Here is a 7,737-nt window from a genome sequence, read left to right as displayed (position 1 = left end):
ACTGACTGAAGTTGTGGACAGGTGTCTTTTATACCGATAATGAGTTAAAACAGGTGCCATTAATACAGGTAACGAGTGGAGCCTCGTTAGACCTCGTTAGAAGTTAGACCTCTTTGACAGCCAGAAATTTTGCTTGTTTGTAGGTGACCGAAAACTTATTTTCCACTCAAAGTTTTGAAATAAATTCTTTAAAAATCAAACTCAGACTTTCTGGGGTTTTTTTCCACATTCTGTCTCTCATGGTTGAGGTTTACCCATCTTGACAATTACAGGCCTCTCTAATCTTTTCAAGTAGGAGAACTTGCACAATTGGTGGCTGACTAAATACTTATTTGCCCCACTGTATGTATGTGTGTGTATATATATATATATATATATATATATATATATACTGGACTGTCTCAGGAAATTAGAATACACAATATTCTAATTTTTTGAGACAGTCCTGTGTATATATACAGGACTGTCTCAGGAAATTAGAATACACAATATTCTAATTTCCTGACTGTCTCAGGAAATTAGAATATTGTGTATTCTAATTTTCTGAGACAGTCCAGTATATATATATATATATATACACACACACACACACACACACATATATACACACAAACATATATATATATACATACAGTATGTATATATACAGTATGTACATATATATATATATATATATATATATATATATATATATATATATATATATATTAGGGCTGTCAAACGATTAAAAATTTTAATCGAGTTAATTACAGCTTAAAAATTAATTAATCATAATTAATCGCAATTCAAACCATCTATATAGTATGCCATATTTTTCTGTAAATTATTGTTGGAATGGAAAGATAAGACGCAAGATGGATATATATATATTCAGCATGCGGTACTTAAGGACTGTATTTGTTTATTATAACAATAAATCAACAAGATGGCATTAACATCATTAACATTCTGTTAAAGTGATCCATGGATAGAAAGACTTGTAGTTCTTTATGAAAAATGTTAGTACAAGTTATAGAAATTTTATATTAAAACCCCTCTTAATGTTTTCGTTTTAATAAAATTTGTAAAATTTTCAATCAAAAAATAAACTTGTAGCCCGCCATTGTTGATGGCAATGATTGTAAGATACATCCTAGGATGCACTGGGACACATCATCAGTGATGTTCCTGAGATCATTGGGGGTTTCGGGTCTTTCAACATCATACCCCCTCCCTTAGGTGACCCAGCCAGGGTTGATCAGACCCCAGCTTGTGTCCCAGTAGCATTTGCCCACAGATCGCTCCTCCTAATCCAGAGCCATCTGGAGGCTCTCTCTGCTGCCTCCATGGTGGTTTTGATCGCCTTCCTTTTCTCAGCACCTGTGATGCCCAGAAGTGTGAGCACCTTGCATAGTGAGTGACCGGCAAAGCCTCTACACCCCACCTCAATGGGCTCACAGCGTGCTTTCCACCCTCCTCTCTGGCATTGCTCAACGAGCTCCTGGTACTTTGACAGCTTCCGCTCATTCGCCTCTTCTATGCGGTCCTCCCAGGGAACTGTCAATTCTATCAGTAGCACCTGCCTTGCCGATACTGACGTAAGCACAATGTCTGGTCTTAATGAAGTTGTCAAAATGTGTTCAGGAAACTTGAGTTGCTTGCCTAAGTCCACTTGGAGAACCCAGTCCACTGCTGAGGTGAGGAGCCCGGCAGCTGGTTTGGGCTGTGACTGAAGCTGCTCTCCCGCCCTGACAAAGGCTATCCTCCTCTTGTCAGGTTGTTGTTTGCTGCTGTTGTTTTTAGCTACGGCTTTCGCTATGGCTTCAGCAATGGTCTTCAGCACCTGGTCGTGCCGCCAACGATAACGACCCTCCCCCAATAATTACTTACACTATAAAATCAGTCGCACCCAAGCGCCAGCAGAGGGCAGCAAAACTCAGCAAAACACAATTAACAAGTGGGCCTTTCACTCCTCTGTCATTTAAATCTGTCTGAGCTGGGCCAAGTGCGTTAATTGCGTCAAATTTTTTAACGGGATTAATTTAAAAAATTAATTGACGCCCGTTAACGCGATAATTTTGACAGCCCTAATATATATATATATAGGCTTCAACTGGGACCGTGTGGTTTGGTCAGATGTGACCAAGATTGAGCTTTTTGCCAACAAACACTAAGTGGGTCTGGAGTGCCACGAAAGATGCGCATGCTGAAAAGCACCTCATACCCACTGTGAAGTATGGGGGTGGGTCAGTGATGCTGTGGGGCTGTTTCGCTTCCAAAGGCCCTGGGAACCTTGTTAGGGTGCATGGCATCATGAATGCTTTGAAATACCAGGACATTTTAAATCAAAATCTGTTGCCCTCTGCCCGAAAGCTGAAGATGGGTCGTCACTGGGTCTTTCAGCAAGACAATGACCCTAAACATATGGCCAAGTCTACACAGAAATGGTTCACCAGACACAAAATCAAGCTCCTCCCATGACCATCTCAGTCCCCAGACCTTGTTTGTTGGCAAAAGGGGGTCGTACAAAGTATTAACACCAGGGGTGCTAATAATTGTGACACACATTATTTGATGTCAAACAATTTTTTCATGTGGGATTTAAAAAAAAATTATTAGAAGCTGAAAAACACATCTTAACCAGGGATGCCAATAATTATGGAGGGCACTGTACATATACTGTATATATATGTATGTATATAAAAAAAAACAAATATATATATATATATATATATATATATATTTGTTTGTTTGTTTGTTTGTTTGTTGGGGGGTGGGGGGCTTTATGCTGGTAAAAAATATTTAATCCAGCGGAGCACCACATATTACAAAGGACCGATCATTTACCTTTTTCATACAGCGACGGAATCTACCGCCTGTGAGGAGAGAAAGAAACAATTATTAACACTCCAGTTGTCCGATATTATCGAAAAGCATTTTAAAATGAAATCGGATAATGCTGACATCTTTTTTTCAATATCTGTTTTGGGCCAATATGCATATGGCAGTGCTGTCATGTCCACTTATTGCCTGCCTGTGTTTCTGGTGTTTTGATGCCCCTTGCTTCCTGCAGCCAGTGCACTATATAGCAGTTCTCATCATGTTGTTTGTGCCTTATACAAGCATTGCTTGTAAGTTATATTTTTCCCTTGTTTATATTCATGAGCGTTGTGTAATATATTCAAGATGTGTATACAGTGGCACCTCTACATACGGAGTTAATTCGTTCCAGGACCTTGTTTGTATGTCAAAATGGTCATATGTCGAGCAGGATTTTCCCATAAGAATACATTATAATCCCATTAATTCGTTCCACAGCCTGAAAACCTACAGTAAATCCTTAATAAATGTTGCTGGTAGTATTGCAAATAGCAATTATGCAGAGCAAAACAAATAAATTATTAATAAAAAACAGAATAATAATATGATAATAGTAATAATAATAATAATACCTGTAATAATGTAAAGAATAGTGTTCTAATGTGGCGGATGTGAGGTGCGTGGTGTACCTGAACGAACCGAGTGGGTGACTTGACAGAGTGACGGAGGGAGGACTTTTTACATTCACTTTGTTCAGCTGGGGCAGACAGTAGGAATTTTGTGTTGCACAAGTTCTGAAATAAATTATTAAAAACCGGAAGAAGCTGGCGATTTTTTGGCGATCTTACCACAATAATAATTGCCACCTTCACTTATAAAGACTGGCGAACAAAGATTGGAGGAGGACCATCGAGATTCTAGACTTTCTACGGCCGTATTGTCAAATCAATTCACGGATGCGGCCACCATGCTCATATTTTTGTATCATTTTCATCTTCATTTCAATTGTAAGCCTCCCTTTTTCCTTTTTTTTTGCCACCTGCACTAACATACTTGGAACCCATGTTGATTTCCCTAAAGAAAATCCGCTGTGCATCAGTCTTGCGGGAAAACAAAGTAACTGTGCTTATTTCGAGCATGTCGTCGGATGTAGAAACAAATGGCGAATCAAATTTTACGTCGGGTGTCGAAAAGATCGTGTGTCGAAGCAATTGTATGTCGAGGTACCACGGTATTTCGTTTTGTTTTCATTTGTGGTAAAATGTAGTAACATTATTTCATTGCTTTCAAGCTCTACTTCAAGTTGCTATTCAAATTGACACGTGGTGTATACTTTGCTTTGCTTCATTTGTGAATTCATTACATTTAATATTGACACAATGTTTTGTTGTTTTTGGTTTAACAAAAAGGTATCAGAGCTCTTGTCAAGTGAAAGATGACCACAGTAAAGCCAATTCAACTTTACGCCAGCTTCTGACTTCTCTTTAGAACTTCGCCATTTGTCTATTTGTGTACACCAACACACATTAAGGACAGAATAGGTGCCTTACTGACACTTTGCACTTGTACTTGATCAAAAAAACTGATGTTTGCACTATTTTTATTCCTGCAATAAATATAGTGGTTCAATATAGGTACTTTTTCCCATAACCTTAGTTGAAGTTGTTCTGTAATTTTTCACAAAATGCTTATTGTATTTGGGAAACATTGTTGTTACATTATTAATGCATCCAGTGGGGCATCACAATACAATTAGCCATAATATGTTAAGTCCACAACCGCATATCTCGGTATCGGTATCTAAAGTTGGTCAATATCCATTAAAAAGTCATTAAGAGACAACTTTAATTAACACTGTAACACAACTAAATGAAGACACATAATTAAAAGAGTTCAATGACTTTAATGCTGCCTTCATGTGATGTAATTATGGTGAATAGGGTTGTTCCGATCATGTTTTTTTGCTCCCAATCGTTTTAGTTTGAGTGTCTGTCGATCCGCATATTTCCCAATCCGATTGCTTTTTTTGCTCCCGATTCAATTCCAATCATTCCCGATAATTTTTCCCGATCATATACATTTTGGCAATGCATTAAGAAAAAAATGAATCAAACTCGGACGAATATATACATTCAACATACAGTACATAAGTACTGTATTTGTTTATTATGACAATAAATCCTCAAGATGGCATTTACATTCTTAGCATTCTTTCTGTGAGAGGGATCCTCGGATAGAAAGACTTGTAATTCTTAAAGGATAAATGTGACTTTGTATATTGTGACTAAATATTGCCATCTCATTTGTTGAGCTTTCAGTAAATGATACTGTAGCCATTTAACTGTTCTGCCCAAATGCATGATGGGAAGTGCAACCATGACTGTGCGTAGTGGCACCAATTGATATATCTTCTCTGCGTTGGGAAATAACGAAGGGTGTTAAGAAAAAGATCATCTATTACATTTCTTCCCCACATTGCTTCCCACGGTATTTCTAATTGATGAGAGAGGGATTGTAAGGCTTTAGGCTCCAAAGGCTGCCAAAATTCACTACTCATTATACGCTGCCTTTTAGCTCTATATTTAGGTCAGACGGCACCATTATAGATTGAACACGACAATGCGTGAGTGGGTCGTGTAGCGCATGCATTAATTGCGTTAAATATTTTTAACGTGATTAATTTAAAATAAAATTAATTACCGCCATTAACGCGACAAATTTGATAGCCTTACTTTAAGCCAAAACTAAAGACTCTGGATGAGTGTAAGACATTTTGTCTGTAACGTTAAATACAATTAGAAAACGTTTTAATTAATGAATATATATATATATATTAAAAAAAGGCATGTCCGATATTTTTTTGCCGATTCCGATACTTTGATCTTTAGTAAATACCACTTGTCAGGTCGAAAATTACACGTAAACACCCGTTCAAATGGTATTTTCTACTGGAAAACTGGGATTTTTATTATCGTAAATTTCCGTTGACTTTTCAAAAATGCGGAGCGCCAACAAAAGCTTGTGGATGGTAAGAAACTCCAACTTTTAAGAAGATTTATCGTAAATTGCACTTTTTTCTTTTTACGCCGACATCAAAACGTAGTGTACACATTTAGAAAACTCACTGTTTGCATTTTGATGCACTCTCTCCTTATTGCTGTAGATTACCGTAATTTTTTGGACTATAAATCACAGTTTTTTCATAGTTTGGCTGGGGGTGCGATTTATACTCTGGAACGACTTATATGTGAAATTATTAACACATTATAATATAATTTCACATGTTATTTTGGTGTTTGAGAGTGACACTGATGGTTTTGTAAACTTGTTAGCTTGTTCTTTATGCTATAGTGATCTGAATAACTCTTAAGAGATATGTTACGTTAACATACCGGCCACGTTCGTATTTCGTTGTTCATGTATCATGTAACATAATCATACTGTACACTTATTCGGCATGTTGTTGTATTTAGTTTTAAATAGCCTTTCAAGATGACATATCTGTTCTATGTGTTGGATTTTATCAGTAAATTTCCCCAAAAAATGCGACTTATACCCCAGTGCGACTTATATATGCTTTTTTTTCCTCTTCGTTGGGCATTTTATGGCTGGTGCGACTTATACTCAGGTGCGACTTTGAGTCCGAAAAATACGGTAATCAGTAGGTAAAACAATTTTTGCCCACGCAACAAACCAAAATGGAATCCGTGTCAGGAATGTATTTTTTGTTGTCGTTTTTTTTTTTGCTACGACAACAAAAACACATTAAAGGACATACTCGTGACGTAACTACCAATTAGCAAGTGGTAAAGATCATCTTTCCCAGATCATGTGAAGGCAGCATAACATGTGTGTTTGTTTGTTTGTTTGTTTGTTTGTTTGTTTGTTTGTTTGTTTGTTTGTTTTATAACATAGGAGAAAAGCAACCAAACGTTCCATTCTTTCCTGTTAGATAGACGTGCCAAAAAACAATATTCTGAAATCACATTTATCCAATATTAAAGGAACTGTATACTCAAATAATAAAGGTATCAGGGCCTCTTGGGGGCGCCACATACAGTAATAATGCAGGTTGTTCCCTACTAAAAACAACTACAGTGGTACCTCTATATACGAAGTTAATTTGTTCCAGGTCCTTGTTTGTAGTCGAAATATTCGTATGTCGAACAGGATTTTCCCATAAGAATACATTATAATTAGGGCTGTCAAACGATTACAAATTTTAATCGAGTTAATTAAAGCTTAAAAATTCATCGTAATTAATCACAATTCAAACCATCTATAAAACATGCCATATTTTTCTGTAAATTATTGTTGGAATGGAAAGATAAGACATAAGACGGATATATACTGTACATTCAACATATGGTACATAAGTACTGTATTTGTTTATTAAGACAATAAATCAACAAGATGGCATTAACATTATTAACATTCTCTTAAAGCGATCCATGGATAGAAAGACTTTTAGTTCTTAAAAGATATATGTTAGTATAAATTATAGAAATTTTGTATTAAAACCCCTCTTAATGTTTTCGTTTTATTAAAATTTGTAAAATTTTCAATCAAAAAATAAACTAGTAGCTCGCCATTGTTGATGTCAATAATTACACCACGCTCACTCATTGTGCTGAAGCCCATAAAATAATTTGGAGCCAAGCGCCCGCAGAGGGCACCAAACACCGAACTGCTGTCACTTTAATCTGTTTGAGCGGGGCATGTGCGTTAATTGCGTCAAATATTTTAACGTGATTCATTTAAAAAATGAATTACCGCCCGTTAACGCGATAATTTTGACAGCCCTAATTATAATTCGATTAATTCGTTCCACAGCCTGAAAACCTACACTAAATCCTTGATAAATACTGCTGGTACTACAAATTGCAATGACACATAGCAAAACAAATAAATTATAAATAGAAATCGGAATAATAATAA

This window comes from Corythoichthys intestinalis, chromosome 6 (assembly GCF_030265065.1).
Source record: "Corythoichthys intestinalis isolate RoL2023-P3 chromosome 6, ASM3026506v1, whole genome shotgun sequence".
In the NCBI taxonomy this organism is placed as follows: Eukaryota; Metazoa; Chordata; class Actinopteri; order Syngnathiformes; family Syngnathidae; genus Corythoichthys; species Corythoichthys intestinalis.
The sequence above is the reverse complement of the archived record's forward strand: the minus strand, read 5'-3'. Positions refer to the sequence as shown.